At 34.9% G+C, this 23,059-nt stretch overlaps 1 long non-coding RNA gene across 1 annotated transcript in view; it reads right to left on the bottom strand.

The window, feature by feature from the left end:
• Positions 1–12,444, bottom strand: part of LOC311431346 — a 212,629-nt gene extending 200,185 nt beyond the window's left edge. The window contains exon 1 of the long non-coding RNA XR_014689367.1: positions 12,336–12,444. This is a non-coding gene — a long non-coding RNA (uncharacterized lncRNA). The remainder of the gene's footprint in view (positions 1–12,335) is intronic.
• Positions 12,445–23,059: the final 10,615 nt, after the last annotated feature.

Genomic DNA, 23,059 nt, shown 5'->3' with positions numbered 1-23,059 from the left:
GAACACTTAATAAAAGTTACTGCATCTCCCTACAGACTTTTTTTTACTTAGAAAACAAACCTATTGAAGAACCGTAGAGGTTCCAAGTCTCTGCAGAACCTCTTCCAACAGTGTAACAACTTCCAGACACATACTGGCAATCTGTATTTACATAATGCATAAAAGGAAGAGCCAAAACAGAATACTGACAGCAGTATAAATGTATAGTATTTCTCTTCAAGGAGGTACTGTCCTCTGTATACAGTACACTACATTAAAATCACAGACTGAGGCACTGTTCTTTTTCTAAGTCCAAGGGGACTAGAAAAGGGGATTTTTTTCCAAGGGGAATTACCTCAGAAGATTATAAATAGTCCTTACACGATACCAACCTTTCTAGAAAAAGCTTGACTCCTTTGTTAGAAGTGCTGCAAACATGAACAAGTAAAGGGAGAAGAGAGATCATGGGTAAGATGCTTTTAATGCTGCCTAAGTGGGTCATAAGGTTTCTGGTATGTCTAAACCAGAATTTTCACAAGCTCACAGCAAAGGACATGTTACTGATTGTCTTCCACTAAGTTTCCCATTTTCAGTTTGGGGAAATGTTAAATGTTCACCCCTGTATCTGAAGGCATTGGAATAACAGCAAGAGAGCCAGATAAAATGCAAAGTACTCTAGAGACAGATAAACTTGTGATCTGGAAGTACCCTGAAATCACATGAGAAACTGGCAAGACAACAACTTACAGCATGTCAGTAGTTTCCCCTACACTGTCCATGAACCTGGTTTTTGGTGGTTTTTGTTTGTTTGGTTGGTAGTGGTTTTTTTTTGTGCAGCATACATAAACAGCGTATATTCTAGTAAATTAGTTTAACATCTGTCTGATAAACACAGTTACAGCACCGGGAAAAAATAAATACAGAAGTAACAGTTGAGATAAATCTAATTTAATTAGTTCAGTACCCATAGAGTACAACAGCAATTAGCACAGAAGAAATACACACAAAATTAAGCCCCACATATCTCCATGCTCAAGTACTGTGATTGAAAAAAGGCCTGAGCTACACAGCAAATAATAATAAGACATACCCGATTGTTTGCAGATTAGTTCTCTATGTTTAACCATAGCAACAGACACAGATAGAAATCATGATATGGTAATTTTTAAGTGAGATGTGCAAATTAGGATTCAACAGACAACAACAGACATTAGTTCTAGCATTCCTTAATGCTTAACTTAGTCCCCAGTCTTTAATATCTTCATCGATGATCTGGACAAGGGCATTGAGTGCACCCTCAGTAAGTTCGCTTATGACACCAAGTTAGGTGCATGTGTCGATCTGCTTGAGGGTAGGAAGGCTCTGCAGGAGGATCTGGATAGGCTGCACCGATGGGCTGAGGTTAACTGCATGAAGTTCAACAAGGACAAGTGCCGGGTCCTGCACCTGAGGCACAATAACCCCAAGCAGAGCTACAGACTGGGAGAGGATTGGTTGGAAAGCTGGCTGGCAGAGAAGGACCTGGGAGTATTGGTTGATAGTCAGCTGAATATGAGCCAGCAGTGTGCTCAGGTGGCTAAGAAGGCCAATGGCATCCTGGCTTGTATCAGAAGCAGTGTGGCCATCAGGGCTAGGGAAGTGATCGTCCCCCAGTTTGGCTCTTGCAGACAAAATAAGTAGGCACTGACATGGCATCATTGTGTTTCCTTACAAACCAAGTAAAAACACATCAGCCAAGAAACAGGCAGCCAGCGTAAAAAATTTCAACCTAATCAGCCTATCAATGACCTAAGCAATTAGAATTTATTCCATTACAGAAAATATTACACAACGTTTCTTCACCTCTGTAATCTCACACTAGTAAATCCTTGAAATATAAGAAATCAAATAATTACATAAGAAAATCACCACAAGTATGGATAAAATACTAGATCAATAACATTTAATATAAATAAAACTGTAATTCAGCAATGCCAGATCAAAAAATATTATTCAGAGTTAAGATAAAATTATGTGATTAAAAACAGCCCTTATGTTAGTACTCTGTTTTACACTACTTTAAGTGGATAACAAATGTAGTAAATATAATTACTGAAATATTTTTTGTTTGTTTGTTTTGTTGTTTTTTATGTTTTTTTTTTTTTTTTTTTTTTTTTATCCTTGATTGTGTCTCCATTTCGAAATTGATTCTGCTTGATCTTTAATATGACTGCTGTATTTTTCCAATTGTCATTTTTCATATTTTCTTCCTCAATGATTCTCTTTATGCATCTACAGCATAGAAACAATGCAGAAAACTTCTGTAAATTATGCTGTATGAGGAAATAGACAAGATTTATATAGTATTAAAATATTGTATACATAAAGCTGTGATGTCAAGATTTATGTCTATAAAGACCCGAGGACTTTTTTTGCATATCGAACATATGTCTGTTCGCAAGGAGGCAGTACTATAATACATATGAAAAGTAGGGAAGCTTGTTAAAGTAGTACCAGAAATGTGATTTACACTGCAATAAACTGTAGAAATGTATTTATCACTTCTCCATACTCTCAGCCATCCAACCAGTTTCACTCTACTATTTATTTTAAGTATACTACTCTTACTGTTTTAATCTGCACAGGATTCCCCCAGGATTTTATTCTGAAAGGGACATATTGTCAATAACCACAACGAGAAATTCTGACAGCATTCACTAAAATATATTAAAGTGTTCTCACAAAATAGTTGCCAAAGTACTGTGACTTCTCATTCTCATATGGTACATTCATATCATAATTTATTAGACCTAGGAATGCTCGGTGCCAATATAACCAGATAGACTACTGCAAACTGTTGAATAATTTCAGCTATCAGTAAAATCAAAGTGTGTTCAGTATACCCAAGTGGATTTCTAACCCCCTTTAAAACAATCATCATTTCATATTTGATGTCTTTCTCATGGAGTTTAAAGACACTCAGTATGGAAGGAGGTCGATTGCCTGTGGCTTTCTCACTGTGATTATCAGATTTATATACCATATTTTTTGGTATATATAAACATCGAGGTCCAGTGCATAAGACTCCCAAATTCTATTTCCAGTGCTATGAAACAGATGGAAAAAAAAGCTGTTACAAATATTAATAGGCTGTTATGAGCCTATGAGGCTGTTATGAGCCTACAAAAAAAAGAAAAAAAAAAAAAAAAAAAAGTACAATGCAACTTGCAACTTGGTACCTCAACTGTAGGAAAAAAAGAATGTCTGCTACTACAAGTAGTGTTTGCTACAGAAGTTGAAAATCCCAGAAAATGAAAATGAAATGGTTTCTTTACTTTTGAGAATGAAATGGCATTTTATATAGAAATGTAACTCGAGCTTTGTTTCTTTTTATCTATTATTCATCAACATCCAGAAAGTCAGGTGTGATAGTAGTTAAAAATTCTAAAAAAAAAAAAAAAAAAAAAAAAAAAAAAAAAACACTTGTAAAAATCTTTAAAATCAGATCCCCAAATGCATTCGTTTCAAAGTTGAAATTTATTTTCAGAATTACAGGCATTTTTGGTTCCATAGGATGAAGAAGGAAATTACTACTATATGTAAGAAATGCATCTCAGCATTTCTTTTATGCAACTGAAAACAAATACTTAACAGTGCTATGTATCAAGTATGTTTCCACACAGTAGAAATCATAGACTTCTTATTACTTCTGAAGTACAAAGATGATCAAAAATATGATCAATCCAGTAACCATTGTATAATGCTACTACAAGAAACCTAAGCAGAAGGGTAAAGACCACTTACCGTAGTCTTTACAATAGTGCAATTTCTGTGAATATTTGTTTTGTAGTGAGAATGTTTAGTGGTGTCTTGGTTTCTTTTGAAGGTATGCAGCTTATACTTTGGAGAAAACCCAAGCTTTTGCTTTAGAAGCTCCAAATTACACATCAATATTTTGCTGTTGTAGCTTCAGTCCAGCAATGTCTCCAGTTATAACAAGTTCAATTTAACAGAACAAAACATCAAATATGTCAATAAATTAATTATACTGACTTTTTTTTTTTTTTTTTTTAAATGCATATATTGTCCAATGCAATACAAAATTCAGTATCCAGAAATATCAAAGTTCAGGATCCAGGGACACACTACCTTAACCATCTCCTATCCAGTAATTGCATCTACAAGTTTTCCTAAATATCTTCATAATATCTCTCTTTGGAAATTAATTAGATATGTAGTAAATGTTAATATTTTCCCTTCCACTTTTTGAGGAAGCTAGGGTGACTATTTGAGAATAGTCACCACTATTTGAGAATTTGTACATTTCTGAAATGTGACTCTTCCCAGATAAAAACTTGTAAAATATCAGCAAGATCAGGATCAATTGTGTCATATCCCTTGCAGAAAAACATTTATTCTGAAAAAAAAAAAAAAAAAAAAAATGATAATACAAATGATTCCAATTTTGAACTGTTGCTCTTAGTTTAAAGCAAACTGAAAATTATTGCTGCATAAATACACATTTAATTTGCTGCCTGGATTGAAATGTTATTTAAAATGAAAATCAGAAGAGAATTCACCAAAGTTAATACTTTTTTCCAGTTTGTAAATGTCTTATATTAGTATTGATTAGGCCAAAAGTTCTGTATGTCAGAGCAGATGAATTTGACCATTTTTAACCAATTTGATCTTCAGATTTTTTATAGAAGATCTGTTAATTTCGATTCCACTTCTGTTTGAGCCTTTATTGATGATTTCATTAATAGTTTCTTACAAGTGAGGGAGTGGATATTCTGACATCTGAATAAAGAAATCATCACCATTCTTTAATCCATCTCAAGTAAAGAGAAGAAAATTCTGTCTAAAAGAAGAACTGGGTTCCTCCTTGATGAAAACTCCTGGCACTTCCCAAGAGCTTCTGGCTGTTGTAGGTTGAATTGCGGGTAGTCTACTGAAAACTGCCAGTGCAGTTTCATACTTAATTGTAAATTAGTAAAACAATAATAATAAATAAATAAATAATGCAACTTTCTTTACTTTCTGGATTTAGTTGGATTAAACTGGATGGATGTTGTAGGACTACATTTTTATCATTTATCTTGCTTCTGGTTCAAGGCAAATATTGCTTTTTCAAATAAGTGTAGACACACATTGTTTGTGATGCAGAATACAGCATATTATATATCTAATATAGGCCTGTCAGTTTGACCTCAGTGCCAGGGAAGCTCATGGAGCAGATCCTCCTGAGAGTCATCACGCAGCACTTGCAGGGCAAGCAGGCGATCAGGCCCAGTCAGCATGGGTTTATGAAAGGCAGGTCCTGCTTGACGAACCTGATCTCCTTCTATGACAAAGTGACGCGCTGGGTGGATGAGGGAAAGGCTGTGGATGTGGTCTACCTTGACTTCAGCAAGGCTTTTGACACCGTCTCCCACAGCATTCTCCTCAAGAAACTGGCTGCTCATGGCTTGGACTGGCGCACGCTTCGTTGGGTTAGAAACTGGCTGGATAGCCGGGCCCAAAGAGTCATGGTGAATGGAGCCAAGTCCAGTTGGAGGCCAGTCACTAGTGGTGTCCCCCAGGGCTCGGTGCTGGGGCCGGTCCTCTTTAATATCTTCATCGATGATCTGGACGAGGGCATTGAGTGCACCCTCAGTAAGTTTGCAGATGACACCAAGCTATGCGCATGTGTCGATCTGCTTGAGGGTAGGAAAGCTCTGCAGGAGGATCTGGATAGGCTGCACCGATGGGCTGAGGTCAACTGCATGAAGTTCAACAAGGCCAAGTGCCGGGTCCTGCACCTGGGGCGCAATAACCCCAAGCAGAGCTATAGGCTGGGAGAGGAATGGTTGGAAAGCTGCCAGGCAGAGAAGGACCTGGGAGTGATGGTGGATAGTCGGCTGAATATGAGCCAGCAGTGTGCTCAGGTGGCCAAGAAGGCCAATGGCATCCTGGCTTGTATCAGGAACAGTGTGACCAGCAGGGCTAGGGAGGTGATCGTCCCCCTGTACTCAGCTCTGGTGAGGCCGCACCTCGAGTACTGTGTTCAGTTTTGGGCCCCTCGCTACAAGAAGGACATCGAGGTGCTTGAGCGGGTGCAGAGAAGGGCGACGAAGCTGGTGAGGGGCCTGGAGAACAAGTCCTACAAGGAGCGGCTGAGGGAGCTGGGCTTGTTCAGCCTGGAGAAAAGGAGGCTCAGGGGTGACCTTATCGCTCTCTATAGGTACCTCAAGGGAGGCTGTAGCGAGGTGGGGGTTGGCTGTTCTCCCACGTGCCTGGTGACAGGACGAGGGGGAATGGGCTTAAGTTGAGCCAGGGGAGTTTTAGGTTAGATGTTAGGAAGAACTTCTTTACTGAAAGGGTTGTGAGGCATTGGAACAGGCTGCCCAGGGAAGTGGTGGACTCACCATCCCTGGAAGTCTTCAAAAGACGTTTAGATGTAGAGCTTAGGGATATGGTTTAGTGGGGACTGTTAGCGTTAGGTCAGAGGTTGGACTCGATGATCTTGAGGTCTCTTCCAACCTAGAAATTCTGTGATTCTGTGATTCTGTAATATATGTATTATATATACATTATAAACATAATATATATAATATACACATTATATGATATGTATAATATGCTATGTTCTGCTTCACACACCATGTGTGTATTTTATATATATATATATAATATATTAATATAACAGCAAGCAGAAGTCTTGCTGTTATAATTGCCTGTATTTGATTGTTAAAATACATCCTACTGAAGAAATCATGAAATAACTCAGCAAATAATAATATGGCACAGACTCTGAGAGATAGAAAGCTCACTTTGGTATTACTTTCCTGGCTAAGCATAGATATGTAGTTCAACCTAGCTAGGATCAAATCCTGGTACTTGCCTGCCTTCATTAAGGTGAAAGTAGTGTTTGCTGCCAAATCTGCTATCAAGAAAATCTTTGCTTTCCAAGAACAACAAATAGAAAATCAGCAAATATAAACATGCCTTGTCACTTAAAGTTGTAACCTGGGGAGAAAATAAAAAAATAAAAATAAATAAATAAAAAGAGAGAGAGAGAGAAACAAACAAATAAACAAACAAAACAGAACAGAAAAGTAATGATTAACCAGTCATTTGCCAGTATTAGGTGTTTAGTACATAAAAAGGGGGATGAATACAGTGTTCTGCATCCTGCCTTAATTAAATAGCTGCGTTTTTCTTCTTAGGAATACATTACAAAGTGCAACATACTAATAGGGATAACTGTACATACATAGAGCTATAGTACCAAAATATTGACCTAACTTAATTACAAAAGATGAACAGGACTTTGTTCTCTCTCCAGTATTTGATATCATAGTTATTTTCCTCATAGAAGTTTCTCTCCTTTGCTCATAGATTTTATTTTAGAATAGATTTCACTTGGCTAGGGTATAATTATCCTAGTTGTCATTCTCATCTTAGTGTATAAATGCATAAACAACTTAAAAGCAAATCCCATGACTACAGATCTATTCAAGATGATGATTATGATGATGATAATAATAATAATAATAACCCTTGATCAGATTTAGTTATTTTTGTTGTTGTTGTTTTTTCAAATTTCAGCCTAAATCAGCTCTAATTACTAAACCATATTGTGGTTACTAATGTTTGACTGCAAACCAGAACCTCCAGTGATTTAAATTAAAATTAAATATTTCCCAACTTTAGTTTTCAACACGTTCTGAAAGAAGGCAAGCTCTTGAAACAAAGTTAGAATTTTGTTATTCTATTGAATATTGAGACAACAAATCTGCTACAAGGAGCAAATACAGTCTTTCAGCACTTTCTACTGCTATACAGTCCAAGAATACAATCAAAAAATCCAAAGAGCAATTTTCATGAAGAAAATCATGGTAAACTAGGTGGCAAATTATTTTTGAATAAGAAATTCACCAAATGAAAGTACCTTTATAATTTGATATATGATGATCCTTTCAATACAGTTTGTTTAGATCTTTTCATACAATGCCTTAAAATTATATTATGGCTGCAGGATTCCACACAATGATTCTCCACAGAGATAAAGTTTTTCAATATACTTTAGTTAAAATTTTGAGTTTGTATCCTAATGTTAATCTATTTTTTATTAATGAAATTGCAGAGAAATATCGTGTTGTTAGAGACAAAGAAGATGACCCTTGTACAGCCTTCAAAGGACCATGACCGTGAGTATGACTGAGTCAGTACTCAGTTGCCATCTCTCACTGCACACACACATTTCCTGCAGGCATCTTCTTTCCCTTTTGAGAAGTGCCATGCAATTAACCATACTGACAATCATCACTGTCCTCACCTGCACTGCCCTTTCCATGAAACCAGCTGTCACATACATTGCCCCCAACTTCTGCCAGCTGATGGAAATTCTGTATACCTGCTCCTCTTGTAAAGGCAAATAAGGTCTGACAACAACATGCTAAGAATACTTTGCTGGCCTTCCTGGTGCAAAAGAACAATGCATCAGACTTGGGTTACCTAGAAATTATAGAAAATTACCTTTTGCAACTGAAATACCTGGACTGGAGGAAGGAAATGAGGAAAGAATTTGATCATTATCTGCCTTAATTGGAATAACAAGTACTAACTATAATGCATAACACAGTAAAAGAGTATGTTTCCATATGGAGTAAAGGCTTGAAGCAGCCAGTCACTTGTATATGGGCCCACACAGAGAGGTTTTCCAAACATTACCTGACCCCTTCTCCTTGTATAGAATGTGTTAAACTCTGAAGTTAGATGTATTCTTCTAAGAGACACAAAGAAAATGAACAAAACTGGCAAAGTAAATCACACAACACTTTCTAATAACATTTTCTGTCTGTAGTGTGCTTATATCCTAAAGCCAGTAGCACTGACATTCACTAGACCCTGAGACTAGCAATATGAAGCAGATAATGGGATAGTCTGTAACCATGCAAGCTGCTATTGTGCAGCTATTGTACATCTTCTTTATCCACATGCTTTGAAGCCCTCTGCAGCCATTGATAAGAAGGAAGGCCATCTTACTTCAGAAACACATTGTGAGTAAACAGCACCATTACAAAGCAGTGTGCACATGTGCAGGCACACACAAGAAACAAAGGCCCAGTTGCCCAGTTTGTCTTTTAATAGGAATGCCAAGCAACAAAAGCACATGCCTATATTATCACAGAGGTTATTTTAGGGAACAAACTTTATAAATGTGTTACAAAATTTTGCTGATCATGACTGCAAAATTTAATCTCTATTTGAAAGTGTCAAATATTTATTGAAGTTTATTTTTGTATCTGACTGTACTGAGAATATCTGAATTAATATAAAGCATCTGCGTCAGTGAGCTGAGAATCAGAGCAGACAGGTTTCTTTTGACTTGATATTATTTAAAGTAATCTTGATATTAGGCTTCAGGTATCATTGGCCATTCATTTATATTATGTTGTTAAAATCTGAACACCCTATAAATAGTTACTAGCCTTTAGTGGGACATAATATATTGCTGGTGTGAGTTCTCTTCAGTATTTTAATAAATGACCTGGACACAGGACTCAAAGGTATACCAAGTAGATGATAGTAAATGAAGAGGTGTTGTTGACCGCCTCAATGGTACAGAGGCCTTGCAGAGAGATCTTGAAAAATAAGAGGGATGGGCAATCACCAACAGTATGAAGTTTAACGAGAAGTAGTGCTGGATTCTGCACCTGAGAAGGGACAACCCTGGATATATGTACAGGTTAGGGGATAAGAGAGAATGAGCAGCCCCATGGAAAGGTATCAACAAAGTGTGCCCTGGCAACAAAAAGATATACCATACCCTGGGGTACATCAGGCATGGCATAACTAACCGGTCGAGCGAAGTGATTGTCCCGCCCTACTCTGGCTGGTGTTGCCTCACCTTGAGCACTGTGTGAAGTTTTGAGTGCCACAGTATAAAAAAGACATAAAATGATTAGAGAGTATCCAAATAAGGTCTATGAAGATGGTGAAGGGTCTAGTGGGGAAGACTTGACGGAATCATCTAGGTTGGAAGAGACCTCCAAGATCACCCAGTCCAACCTCTGACCTAACACTAACAAGTCCTCCACTAAACCATATCACTAAGCTCTACATCTAAACGTCTTCTGAATACCTCCTGGGATGGTGACCCAACCACTTCTCTGGGCAGTCCAGACTTATGAGGAGTGGCTGAGATCTCTTGGTTTTGTTTTGCCCAGAGAAGAGGAGACTTGAGAGGAGGACTCATGGCAGCCTGCAGCTTCCTCACGAAGGCAGCACAGGGGCAGATTCTATCTCTGCTTTCTGGTGACCAATGACAGGACCCAAGGACTGCAGCATGAAGCTGCAACAGGAAAGGTTCAGGATGGATGTGAGGAAAAGGTTCCTCACTGGGAGGGTGGTCAGGCACTGGAACCCTAAGGATGTGGTTATTTCATTGAGCCTGCTGGAGTTCAGAAAATGTCTGGACAACACTCTCAGAAATATGGTTTGATTTGAGGTGTTGCTGTGTGGAGCCAGGAGTTAGACTCAGTGATCCTTCTTTCAAATTGTGTGTCCCTTCCAACTTTGGATATCCTATCATTTTGTGATTCTATACCTTCTTCCTCTGCTTCATCTCTATTGCTTCAACAACTAAAGTTACATTTCAGTTATAAGTTACGCAGGTCCCTGAAAGATTTACATGATTTACATTGCAAGTCTCCTTGTAAATTTCATGAATCATGGCCCCTAATGTGATCAGTTTAGACAGTAAAAGACACTTTCACCTTCTGGATTATATTAACACAATCTCAAACTCTTGAAAATTCTAACCCTATGTAGTCACTAAAGCATTTCAGATATTCAGACAGGGATTTTCTGCTTAAAACCAGTTTAACCTGAGCCATTGAGACATAAACTTGCAGAGCACTAACTGAACAGCACCAGGCTGTAAGGAGGAGGAATCATAAGGGACTGTTTGTCATTAATTATAATTAATTTAAACAAGTGGAATTTGGGTTACTAGCAGCACATTTCTGCATGGTGTTTTATTGGGTAAAACATAGTGATCAGTGAAAATTTTATTAAAGAACAGTCAGAATTGTATATGTCACAGAAACTAAAATCTTAAATTGAGATTCCTACTATTTTTCTGCTCTTACAACTAGCTAGTTGCTCATGTGAAATCTTGAGACAGTGAACTGGGAGGTAATTTGTGAATCCAGTTTTTGTTACCCCACCTGTACAGTTTGGGAGATATAAAAGGAATTGATCTTGATTACCAAAAACAGAAACAGAAATTCTGAAGTGAAGCAGACTCTTAAGCATTTAGATCTTGTACATCACTGCGTTCATCCATTATGTATAATATGAAGTGACACTGCAAGCTAGAAAAGAAGCTTCTTTCACCTTTCGCCCCACCATGGTTATATCCCCAGGCACCCTGATGAGTCACTGTGCTTCCCAATCTATGCAGGCAGAGCCTCAGACTGTCCCCCAGGGGAGGCAGTGGTCTCCTCCTTTGATTCAGTCTTCTCTTCTTTATTCTTCTTTGCATTTGAAGTTTCTTTCTACAGTTCTATCCTGAAATTCAAACCCAATACTTTGATACCACAGTTCATAAATCTTTTGAGAGGAATTTCTCCATGCCTATTAGAAATAGGTTAGATGTCTCACACCTCTGGAGAACCAGCCAGAACCATGTTTTTCATTTCAATAGCTGCCATAAAACCAGAAGAGGGTAGGTACATTTCTCAAATGTGATAACTCATATGACACTTATCACAACATTCAATGGTTATAGAAGCAAAAGCTTAAGAGAATAACTAACTTCCTATGTTCAAAGAAGGAAAGAGATTTTTATCATGCTATTATAAAACAAATATAAGATGTTCCATGAAGAGGGAGGAGGGGTCTACTCATTTTGAAGTAAATGCAAACTAAACAATACTAATTACCTCTAATAATTGCCAAGGATTAGTTGCAAGGATTAGTAACATCAGAGAAAAGTAATTGTGTCGAATTGTTTTAGCAATTACAGTTGTTGATTTCCTTTTAATAATTGATGCCTGAAAACACAATCTTGCAGTTAAGAGCTATGATTTTCTCACATTGCCTAGCAACCTGTGCAAATATAGAACTGCAGATGCAAAACTAGTGACCTTTCCTTTATGCCCGCTTTCCAGTGCTTATTATTTCTATTTTACACAACAAAACATACAACTAGAGAAGAGATTTCAAACACTGAACTCTTCATTAGATCTGTAGTATTTCAGATAAAAACCATGACAACACTTTTGCTTAACAGAAAAGGAGAAACTTTTTTATTTACCTACACTTAAAATGTTGCCTACTGGATACTGTCTCACTGATCTCTCAGAACAAAGAGAATGGTTACTCACCCTCCAAAGTCTGTGGTTCTTAGGAGGAGTCGTCCATGCAAATCCCTCTCCTAGTGCATGTATATAGCATGTTGGGGATGTTTTTTAGACCAACAGTATCTACTTGAATCTAGTCCTGCACTTAAGAATACCAGCATTCAGTGGGTGGGTTTAGCTACTCACTTCTTTCCTTGGTACAAAATCTCCCCAAAGTAGGATTATTCAGCAAAAGGGAAGAAGAGCATATTCATAACACAACAGCATGTTGCTTTCAAAGGAAGTGAAGGTAGTAGTCTACATGGCTTCTTCCCATAGAGACAAACTACAATTTCTTGAATTGAAGGACAGTGTGTATGAGGCAGTATGCACAGAGATGGAGTTGAGAGAGACCTTTTACCTTTTGAGTTCCAATTCAATTAGAAGTCTGAACAATAACAACTATCAGAGAAGACATAATTTCAGTGCATAACACCTTGGGAGAAGTTTCCAAATTGTTTGCTCAATTTGAAAGGGCTGTCCGCAAGGTCTTACAGAGAGCTCTGACTAATCGCTACTGCTGGCATAACCAGGACTGAGAATACTGTACTGAAGTTTCTCTCTCTAGAAATGTAAGGGCAATCAATCAAAACTTTGATTGGTGCTTTCCCAGCCTGGGGTTCTGTAGTTCCTTTTCTTGTTTAAAAGCTTATCACCTATGTCCAGTGGATATACAAAGTTGTTTGGTTGTTTGCTTGTTTTCTTATATAGAGGAAACACTTTAAATAATGTAGAAGTTTTACTTAACTTAGAGCATTATATGAGTTGCTGCTTCTTTTAGACAATTTGTGGAAAACTCTCTGAAAAGTTACCTATCTCAGTTCATCTCTTCTCATTAGTTTCATATTTTACATGCAATTTCAGGTCACATTAATCACTGTCATCATATATGACAATATGAAATAAAACAGAGTCCACTCTGCTTGCTCACTTTTTAGATAATTGGAGAGGTTCAGCACCTCAGAAAGTCAAGACATTTGTATTTAAAAATATCACTAAAAGAGAGAATAGAGAATAAAAATGAGTAGGATGAGAGAGAAGAATTATATTTTATAGATGTTTCTTTCTTTGAAATGAAGCACTTTAAAACATTTTGACAACTAGATGTGAATAGACCTATTATTTTGTAGAACAAATTTTATTAATGTTCTTCAGTTTCATACATACAACTCCAAGCTTATTAGCTAAATACAATTTATTATAATTAGCTAAATGCAGTTCATATTTGAATTCCTAAATTAAAGGTGTTTGAACCCTGATTTTACAAATTACTTCCTTAAAGTATGAACGCACCCAGAGTTTCTAAGCAGGCTATCTTCAGCATTCACATCCTCATTCATAGATCAACAGTGCAGAATTTGTATTTCTAGAAGCATATGATATAAATATTACCACGCAAAACCATTTGTATGGTTAAAAGCGGGTATGGTAATTCTGTTTGCACAGAATTTTTATTACAAGACTATTTTATGCAAAACGTGTATTTCTTGTTGCTTGAGTAACTCTATTGAACTGGTCATTTCTAAAAGCAGATATAAAATTTTGTTAAAATAGATACATAGATAGCAATGTAAAGTTGCCTGTTCTAGACTAACAATAAACAATCTCATCACACTTTTTATATATATTCCTATGCTATTTCATAAATATACATATTTTTAAATCAGAGTAGATAATTTTAAAACCTTAGGTTTTTTTTCAAACATGCTTATTGAAAATAAGCAAGTACAGATGGTAAAAATCTTTTTATACCACTAATGAAACCATTACATTTTGCATTATTAAATCTATATGTTTTTCTGAATATGTATTAGCAATTTAGGAAAGTTCTTTCTGGACCATGTTTTTGTTTTTGTTGTTGTCATAACTACACATACATATTTGTGACGTAAATACTTCTTTCTAATGTCCAGCATTATGTTTTACCTTTACATATCACCTGTTTGCCTGAATCAATAGAAGATTTTTATGCTTATGCATGTATGCAGGATTACTTCTACCACCATTTTAGCATATAATCACTATCAAAACCTAGCCAACAGTAACATGAAAGAGGAAGCTTTCTTTGATCATACCTCCTCAAAAAATACTTATCCAACTCAAATCCAGTAGAAAGGATGGCAGCCTTGCTTTGCTGAAATGTGAAGAGTTAGGTGTTTGATAGTCTAATACGTCACTGTGAGGGAAAAACTTACGTACTAAGATTACTACTTTTAAATCATACTTTACAAATCCTCCATACAGCAGAATAACACTCTTGACCCACCACAGAGTGATAATGAACATATCATTGAGATTTCTTTGAAGGAAACGATTATTTTCTTTGTGTGTCTCTGTACTACTCATGAATTCAGAAGGCTGGGAAACAGGTGAGGTATTGAGCAATGATAACGGGCTTTTAAAATGTTGTTTCTTCCCTACCTCTGCTAACTTTATAAGCATCCAAAACAGCATAGAGATTGAATATTAGCTTTCTATAAGGAAAGTCCATTTTGCCGTTACCATTTCATGAAAGCAATGAAAGCTGCCAGGAACATTAAAAAAAAATATATCACATTTTAGGAAAAATCCCTTATTGTCTCCAGGAGAAAATGTTCAGCAGCTGGCCCCAAAATACTCTGGAAATACTCTGGAAAGAGACATGAAAGAAGTCTATGTTTTATCTGCCTGTAGAGCTCTTGGTGATGGATGATATGATGTAAATCTTTGCCAATATATGTCAAACTACCTTATTTGACTCTTGCCTAATTAGTCACAGAGAAAAGAAAATATCATGTCTGGTTCACGTCCTTCAAGAATCCATTTCCTTTGATAAACAGAATAGTAGCAACACTGTGAAACAGTCACAAGTAAGATCTATGAAAAGAAAAGTTGGGTTATGTTTCTTTGCTTTATATCAAGAAAAAAAAATCAATATCCTGTATTTCAAGAGAACTAGCTCCAGTCTTTCCAGCTGTTTGCTGCAGCTCTAAGATACTGCATACTTGTTACATTAATTTATGCACAGCAAGGAATAAAACAGAAAAAAACACAAAACATTAGACTAATCTTAAAGGTATTGAACAGTAATCCTAATTTCAAACTTATCTGCACACCTCAGTCCCTTTTACTCTGGAAAAAATGCATTAGCATGGACAAGTTTTAAAACCAGTAGTTCTCTTCCTGAATATCCATTTTAGAGTTGTCAATAAAAATTTTCAGAGACAACCTGGTACTGGTCAGGAAGTGATCAAAAAATAGTTATATTTTTAATATATCATAATAATGTTAATGTTAGCAATCAAAATCTCTAGAGCAACATTATTTTGCCATTTTGGGTGAGATTATGTGACATGATTATGCAACAGAGAAAACAGTTAGATGATAACTATAATTTTTCAGCTGAATAAGGAATACAGTTTTTATAAGAGCTTTCCTGAAAACAAAACAATAACAACAACAACAACAAAAATCCCTTCTGTCAATATTTTCACTCTGGGTTGATTCATTTGGCTCTAGGAGAAAAATCAGTTAAATCTACTACTTAAATCAAAACACATACTGCCGCATTTTCGCTCCCAGGAAACATATACATTAAAGATATTAGTCACATTTTTAATGTATTATTGGAAAAGTCTCAAGTATTCTACCAATAAAGATAATGGAATTTATGTGAAACATTTATATTATTGAGATACCACAAATTACTAAGCAATGTTTCTTTCTGACTGTTGATAAAGAAATCTTAGATATTAAAATTTGCTTCAGATCAGCATCTCCAGATGTATCCACATCTAAAACTATGTATAAATTTTGCCCAATATTTTCAAGTTACCTAGGCATGTTTTACTTTGACATTCCTGAAAAACATATTTCTTACCATACTCCCAAGGAATGTCTGTAGAGGTTCTGCTGCAGAACCAACAAATAAAAGTTTCATGTAGCATATGGTTAGAACTTAGAATTGTATTGAATGTGTGGTAAGCATGTATATATGTGCATATATAAATGAGGTAGAGATGGAGAAAGAGAAAGAGAGAGAGAGAGAGAGAGAGAGAGAGTTATCTTTTTCTAATCTTCACACTGTTTTAGGGTGATGAAAGCTTAATGTCCCCATATTCTGCAACAGAAGTGTCTTGTCTATAACTTGCATAGCTGACATGTTACAAAAAAATAATATAGACATCACCTCACCCTACCCTCTATTATATAATAGGGCTCTATGTTATCAGCTCTAGTTATCAGCTAAGTGCTCAGCTGTTTTGTGGGAAGATTCCATTTCTTTACTAAGATTTGAAAGCTAAAAGAAAACCTGTCCTTGATCCTTTTCTTCCCTTTGGTGATCACAAGTATTCTGCCACAACTGCCTAGGTACTAACCTCTGGTACCAGCCAATTTGAGGTAATTCCCACCTTTCACTGATCCAAGTCCTCAGGTCTGTAACAAAGGTAATTTAGAAGCCTTAAAATTTATAACATGAATCATGTAGCATCTCCTTTAAGCAAGAATAAAGGTACAAAAAAAGACATATTTCCCTTACAAAGCAGTTGATTTATTTTTTCTAAGATATATAGTTCAAAATGAAAAAAATATAAAAATAATATAAAAAATATAAAAAATAAAAAAATAAAAATATAAAAATACAAAAAAGTATAAACAAATACTTTGGGGACAAATGTGTGTTTTTTTTTTTGTTTGTTTGTTTTTTTTTACCTCTGTTCTGATTTAAGGTGACAAGGGTATTAAAGAACTACAACTAATAAAAATAATGCCAACATGGAATAACTTTCAAAGAAAGAAGAATGAGAAAAAGTGAAACAATAAAGATCTAGTTCATAGTATACACCTTTTAAAACGTATTTATTATTCTAGCAAAGTATACAGGGATCAAAAAAACAACTATATGGTTTATGTATGGTTAAAACATACATAGCATAAGTGCAGACTTTGTATACAAAACTACATGTGTACTTTATTTTATAAAGACATTAGTCTTAAAGGCACAGGTTATATGGCTATACATGAAAGCTAGCAATATTTCAGGCTTAATAAACCATAAAAATGCAGCTGTTGGTTTAATAGGCTAAAATTTTATTGCTTATAATAGCTACAGTCTTAAATATTGCACTTATGTAAGTCCTCAATGATAAAATGTACTGTATTTCACCTCCTTTATTAAATTCATTTTTTTTTTTTTTTTTAGCTACAACACTGAGAAGAATGACATTTTATCAGGTTTCAAGTTCTTACTGCTAAATTTTCAAAGTTTGAGTGAATAAAATCCTAATGGATTAATTAATGTGATCTTCATATTCATGCATTCAAAGTATTTAAGCAAATTACATTTTTTCCTTTCCTATCTTCCATATAATCTCTACTTCCTTTATGATAGCACATTACTTTCTTAGTTTTACTTTCTTTTCATCACAATTACCCACAAAGACTTTAACACTGTTTTTAAAGTCAACACCAAATAAAAAGTATTTTATTATGCTTAACAGTAATGAAAAGAGGCTTGTTTATTTTATTCCCTTTCAGTTTAAGGATACTTACAAATCACTTCTTGAAACTTTAGTACTTCCCTATTTTGGTAAATCTTGCTAGCTTGATACCTCTCCATGTATAAATGTGAAAATTTGCAATTAAAATCCAAAACATGGGCTAAACATAAAATCAAAAATGCCAAGCTCACAGTTTAGATCCTACACCAGTATACTGGATAGAGAAATATGCAGACCATTTTGAATTTAATAACAACAGAAATCTTTCCTTCACAAATAATGGAATAAAATAATCTGTTCAAGCTTCAGAGGGTACAAGATCATTGATTCTAACTCACTAAGAAAGATCTCAAGACTTTCCATATTTCTTGAAAGAAAATCAGATGAGGTCTTCACAAGAATTACTGATGGAGCATAGCAAAATGATAGCTGCACTTTTTTTTTTTTTTTTTTGGTACATCTCAAGGGAAGCCTTGAATTTTATTTATTTATTTGTTTGTTTGTTGGATGGGTCTTTCTATTACTGACATGGTCTTCATTAAAGACTAAGTTGAGAGTTTTGAGTTAAAAGGTAGAACAATATAGTGTAGAAAAAAAGATATAAAAAATTTCAGGCAGAATGATAAACTGTTATGCACATATGCTTAGTTTTATTACTAGTTATATTAATTTATTGGAAAAACAATAAAATATATTTCTATATTGCGTTTTTTATTCTTTATTCTGATTCCTAAAACTTTTAAACTCCCGCCTCATTTCTCATAGGTGGGAAAGCTGTAAAAGGTTGAAAAAAAAATCCAAATAGTCCAGCGTGCCTTTTTCAGCACACTGAAGTCAAAACAGCAACATTAGTATACATCTCCCTTTCAATTTTATGCCAGTTTTGAATTACTGATAATTTCATTTTGTGACTTTAGACATGCTTAATGTCATCAAAAGCTTGCTGATATCTGGCCCTTTAAGGTACTGTAATTTATTTTCCATTCTTATAGTACTATAAAGGAATGTGCTTTTTGAACCAAGTGTTTCTGTTTTGGAGACCAACCAATTAAGGTTTTTTGTTTTTTTTTTTGTCACTTCTCTGTAACTCATCATATTGCAGTATATATTTCATTCCAGTTTCTGTACATGTACTGTCACACATACTGAGTGTAATACAATATTACTCCAAAAATAACCCCAGCTGTGACTATTGTTTTGAACTTACTAACTGGAAAGGATCAACTAGTATCTTTAAAGGATATTTGATAAGCTCATGTCTAGGATAAAAGCCCATGTTTTTAATGTTTTCTATTTTCATTTTAACTCCCTGACTTCCATATATCTTTTAAAACTTTTGATGTAGATTTGCAAATCTCAACAGACATGTGGTCCAAAACTTGAGCACACAGAAAACTATCCGCACAATGATAACTGCACATCAAAACCAGAAAATTAACTGTCAGTTATCACAGATTTAGAGAATTTTAATAGCATAATTTAACATTATAATGTTTTTAAAATTATGCGAATTATATTTTTGCCTGTTTAAAGATAAGTTTTAAATCTTGTTTTTTACAAAGAAGAAAATATTTTAATCTTCTTTTTTTTTCTTTTTTTCTTTTTTTTTTTTTTTCATAAGAAAGATATTTATACTTATTCCTTTCAGTGGAAAATGCCATTTAACTTGCTTATATGTCATTTCTGCCCTTAGCTCTAAAGGCGATGTCATTTGAAAGCAGTTTCTAACATGTTTATGCATTTGAGCCACATACATATTGTGCTTTTACTTTCTATACAGTTTCCTTGGGCTTCCAATGATGTGTGTCCACATAGAATTTCCATTTAGAATTCAATTCGGAACCTTTGGGAATTTTTAATGGAGAGTTTATGAACAAGAACAAAAGTAACATAAAGCCTGAGCTCTATATGGCTGGAACAAATGAATATTAATCAAATAAATTTAAAAATCATTAAAGTTTATATAGCTTAATAAAATAATTTGCTGTTAGAATACTTACAGACTGGCTAATGTATGTTTGTATTGTCAACAAACCTTCTGCTTCAACTGTACAGTATCCTTTTTTATCTTACAGGTTTTTCTCTAGGTTTACTCAGCATAAATGCGATTTTCTGATACAAGATTACTGCTTTTATTGTAAAGTGATCAGAAATCAAAATTAGGAAATCTTAGAACTAGTTTCTGAATCCAGCTCCATAAATCCTGGCAAGTCACTCAATTCAACTCACCTTTACTTTTTTTTTTTCCATTTCTTTCTTGGAGGATGATCTCTAAAGTACATGAGCTGAGATATTATAGCCCTTATTACAGTGGAGACCTTGGATTTTTGCTGGATTCTCAAGATACTAACAAAAATTTCAGAAAGTGATCAAGCTTTGGATAGTATTTTGGTATTCTGATAACAGATCAATGACCAAAAAAAAAAAAAAAATAGCTGAAAGGTGTGTAAGAATTTAACATCTTACTCTACCTCAGATGGGAAATGTACACTGAGGTCCTACAGTTAGTTTCTATTTTCTGCCTGAGAAAATCAAAATTCCATTGTTGTCCTTATCAAACATCATCAGTCAATACTAGGGGCAAAGATGGGCCATAACTTAAACTTCAGAACCCACCATCCATAATGGAACATGGAAAGAGCTGTAGCATGTTACAGTAGTTTTTAAAGCATAAAATCTAACACTAGATTTTAGAACTAAAGTTCAAGGAGTAATACACAGAATAAAAATTCTGGGCAAATGGGCTAAAGGAACACATAACACCAGATGCAATAAAAACTTTGGACTATACAGTGGAAAAATTCAAATTAAATAGCTTTTTGCTGTGACCTTCATTGGCCCTGCTGTCAACAGAGTGGCATGAATATTACAGAAGATGAAATAATGGTTTTTAGAATAAGATAATTTTGTTCTTTATAACATAAGCACTACACCACTTAAAAAGACTAAGCGAATAAAGATAACATGAAGTATAGAAATTACATTACGGATTTATTTTGCTTTATTTTTTACATTGGAATAATAGTTACAGCTTTATGCAACAAATACTGATACTAAGGTTTCATGAAAGCTAAAAAGATTGACTACAGCCTATGTATTTTGTTTTAACACCAGTAAGCTTTCTGTCAGCACTTGCAATCTATAATACATTGATATTCATATTATATAATAGCATATTCTGCTTTATTCCAACTGTTGAAGCAGAATGAATCATGGAGCTGATGTTATTTTGCATTCAGCAATGTTTTAGAGCAGAATTAATAACCTAACATCTTAATTCACCAAAAAAGGGAAGAGGAGGGAGGGAAGGATGGACAGACAGGAGGTAGAAGGAGGGAGAGAGCAGAGACAAGGAAAACAAAACAGTTCTGTGATTTGAGCCTGAAGGCTTACAAGCCTCATCACTCAAGGGAGCTATATTGAGTGAGCAGCCAAAAATTGCTTCCCTCTACATTATGCATTTCTGACGCAGGGATCTGAAGACACCATGCATGAGTAGCACAGACATCAGCCATTTCTGCCATCTGCCCCACAGTGGGAATACGAGATGAAATCAAACCAGTTTGTGAAGTGAGCATAGTGAAAGGCAGTTCGCTACAGCTGATGAACTGTGGAAAGAATTTTGAAGTTCAGTATTAGCAATTAACAGGAAGGCAAATATATTGCACTTCTAAAGCCAGAAAGACTTAAAATTTAAGAAATACCGTGACAATGGTGTCTCAGAGAAGTAAAAGTTTTCCCTCCCATCATGCAATGGAAATTAGTAAAAAATAACAGTGATTAAAGGAGATTAGATATAATTTTGGGAGTCCTTAATTGTTAATAACAAATTATATAAAGTTCATGATGACATTTCTTGATGGAAAATAACTGATCATTACCAACTCTAGAGACTTAGGTGCTCCTGGACCTAAGAACAGATGCTGATTCAAGTTTTGGCTTATGAACATTACTGGAGTTAATCTGGTTTTTATCCTCAGGATAGTGGGGTAAAGTCATACAGAAGTATAACGTATAAAGTATACAGATTCTGAAAGGCAATATTTAGGATCATGTCTGACTTCAATGATTCATAGCTATATGAGTTGTAGTAGAGAGTGACTTTAATGGAAAACTGGGTACTAAAATGATATTTTCAACAGCAACTTCTACAAGGGAGTGGAAGGAGATGATGAAGGAGAGGAAGCTCAAACTGATGCTTCTGCCTTACAAATGTATGAGGCGTCCTTGTCTGGACCTAAAATCCCTTCAGGACTAAATGAAAAAGCCAAAATTTGCAAGCTGGAAACTTGTAAAGTTGCAATTTTTATCCACAGAAATCAACACGACTAAATGTATTGGCGACTACTAATAATAACTAAGCTTTTGGGGGATATACTCAGTATATCAATTACAGAAGTGTGAACCATATTGACTACAAGAACAGGCTTCAAAAACCTTATCTATAACCTATGAGAGACCAAAAGTATTTAGAAAAAAATATACATATTAATTTTTTGAAAAATTAGTTTTTCAGTCTTAAGTGAATTAAAAATTAATATTTCAGGCTTAACTGATTCAGCATAAAAACAAGATGTTGATAACTTCCAGTTTCTACTTCAGGTTTAGAAAACTACCCCCACAAAAAAATCACTAAAGCTCATCATTTTGTATTTAATAATGCAAAAATCCAGAATCTATCCCTAATGAAAATGATTCTGCTGTTTTCATAAAAGTCAGAAAGCTTTGACCAAATCAAGATTTAAGGCAATCCTAGGGTTGATTTGAGCAAGGTAAACAACAGAAATTTAGAAAAAAAAAAAAAAAAGCCAAAATTCTAAATCTGACATTCAGAAAAACATCTCTAGTGAACCAGAATTTTATATAATATATAATATATAATATATAATATATTTATATAATATAATATATAATATAATATTATATATGTTATATAATATTATATATGTTATATAATATATAATTATATATATATAATATATTTTATATTTCATATATATATGTAAACCTAGAACTTCTCCAGACCAGGGAGTGCATTTGTCCCTGATATAGACGTGAAGGCTTGCATAACCACCCAACAGCAACTGAGAGCCTGTTTCTCCAGACAGTGCTTACAAGCACAGGGACACATCTCCCATATCACAGGAAATCTGTGTTCATTTAGTTTCAGCTATAACCCATATATTCCAGTTAAAAAAATAAAAAATAAAAATAAATAATAATACTAAT

The sequence above is a fragment of the Aythya ferina genome (assembly GCF_964211825.1).
Source record: "Aythya ferina genome assembly, chromosome: 2".
Lineage (NCBI taxonomy): Eukaryota > Metazoa > Chordata > Aves > Anseriformes > Anatidae > Aythya > Aythya ferina.
Note: the sequence above shows the minus strand (reverse complement) of the source record. Positions and strands in the feature narration are given on the sequence as shown.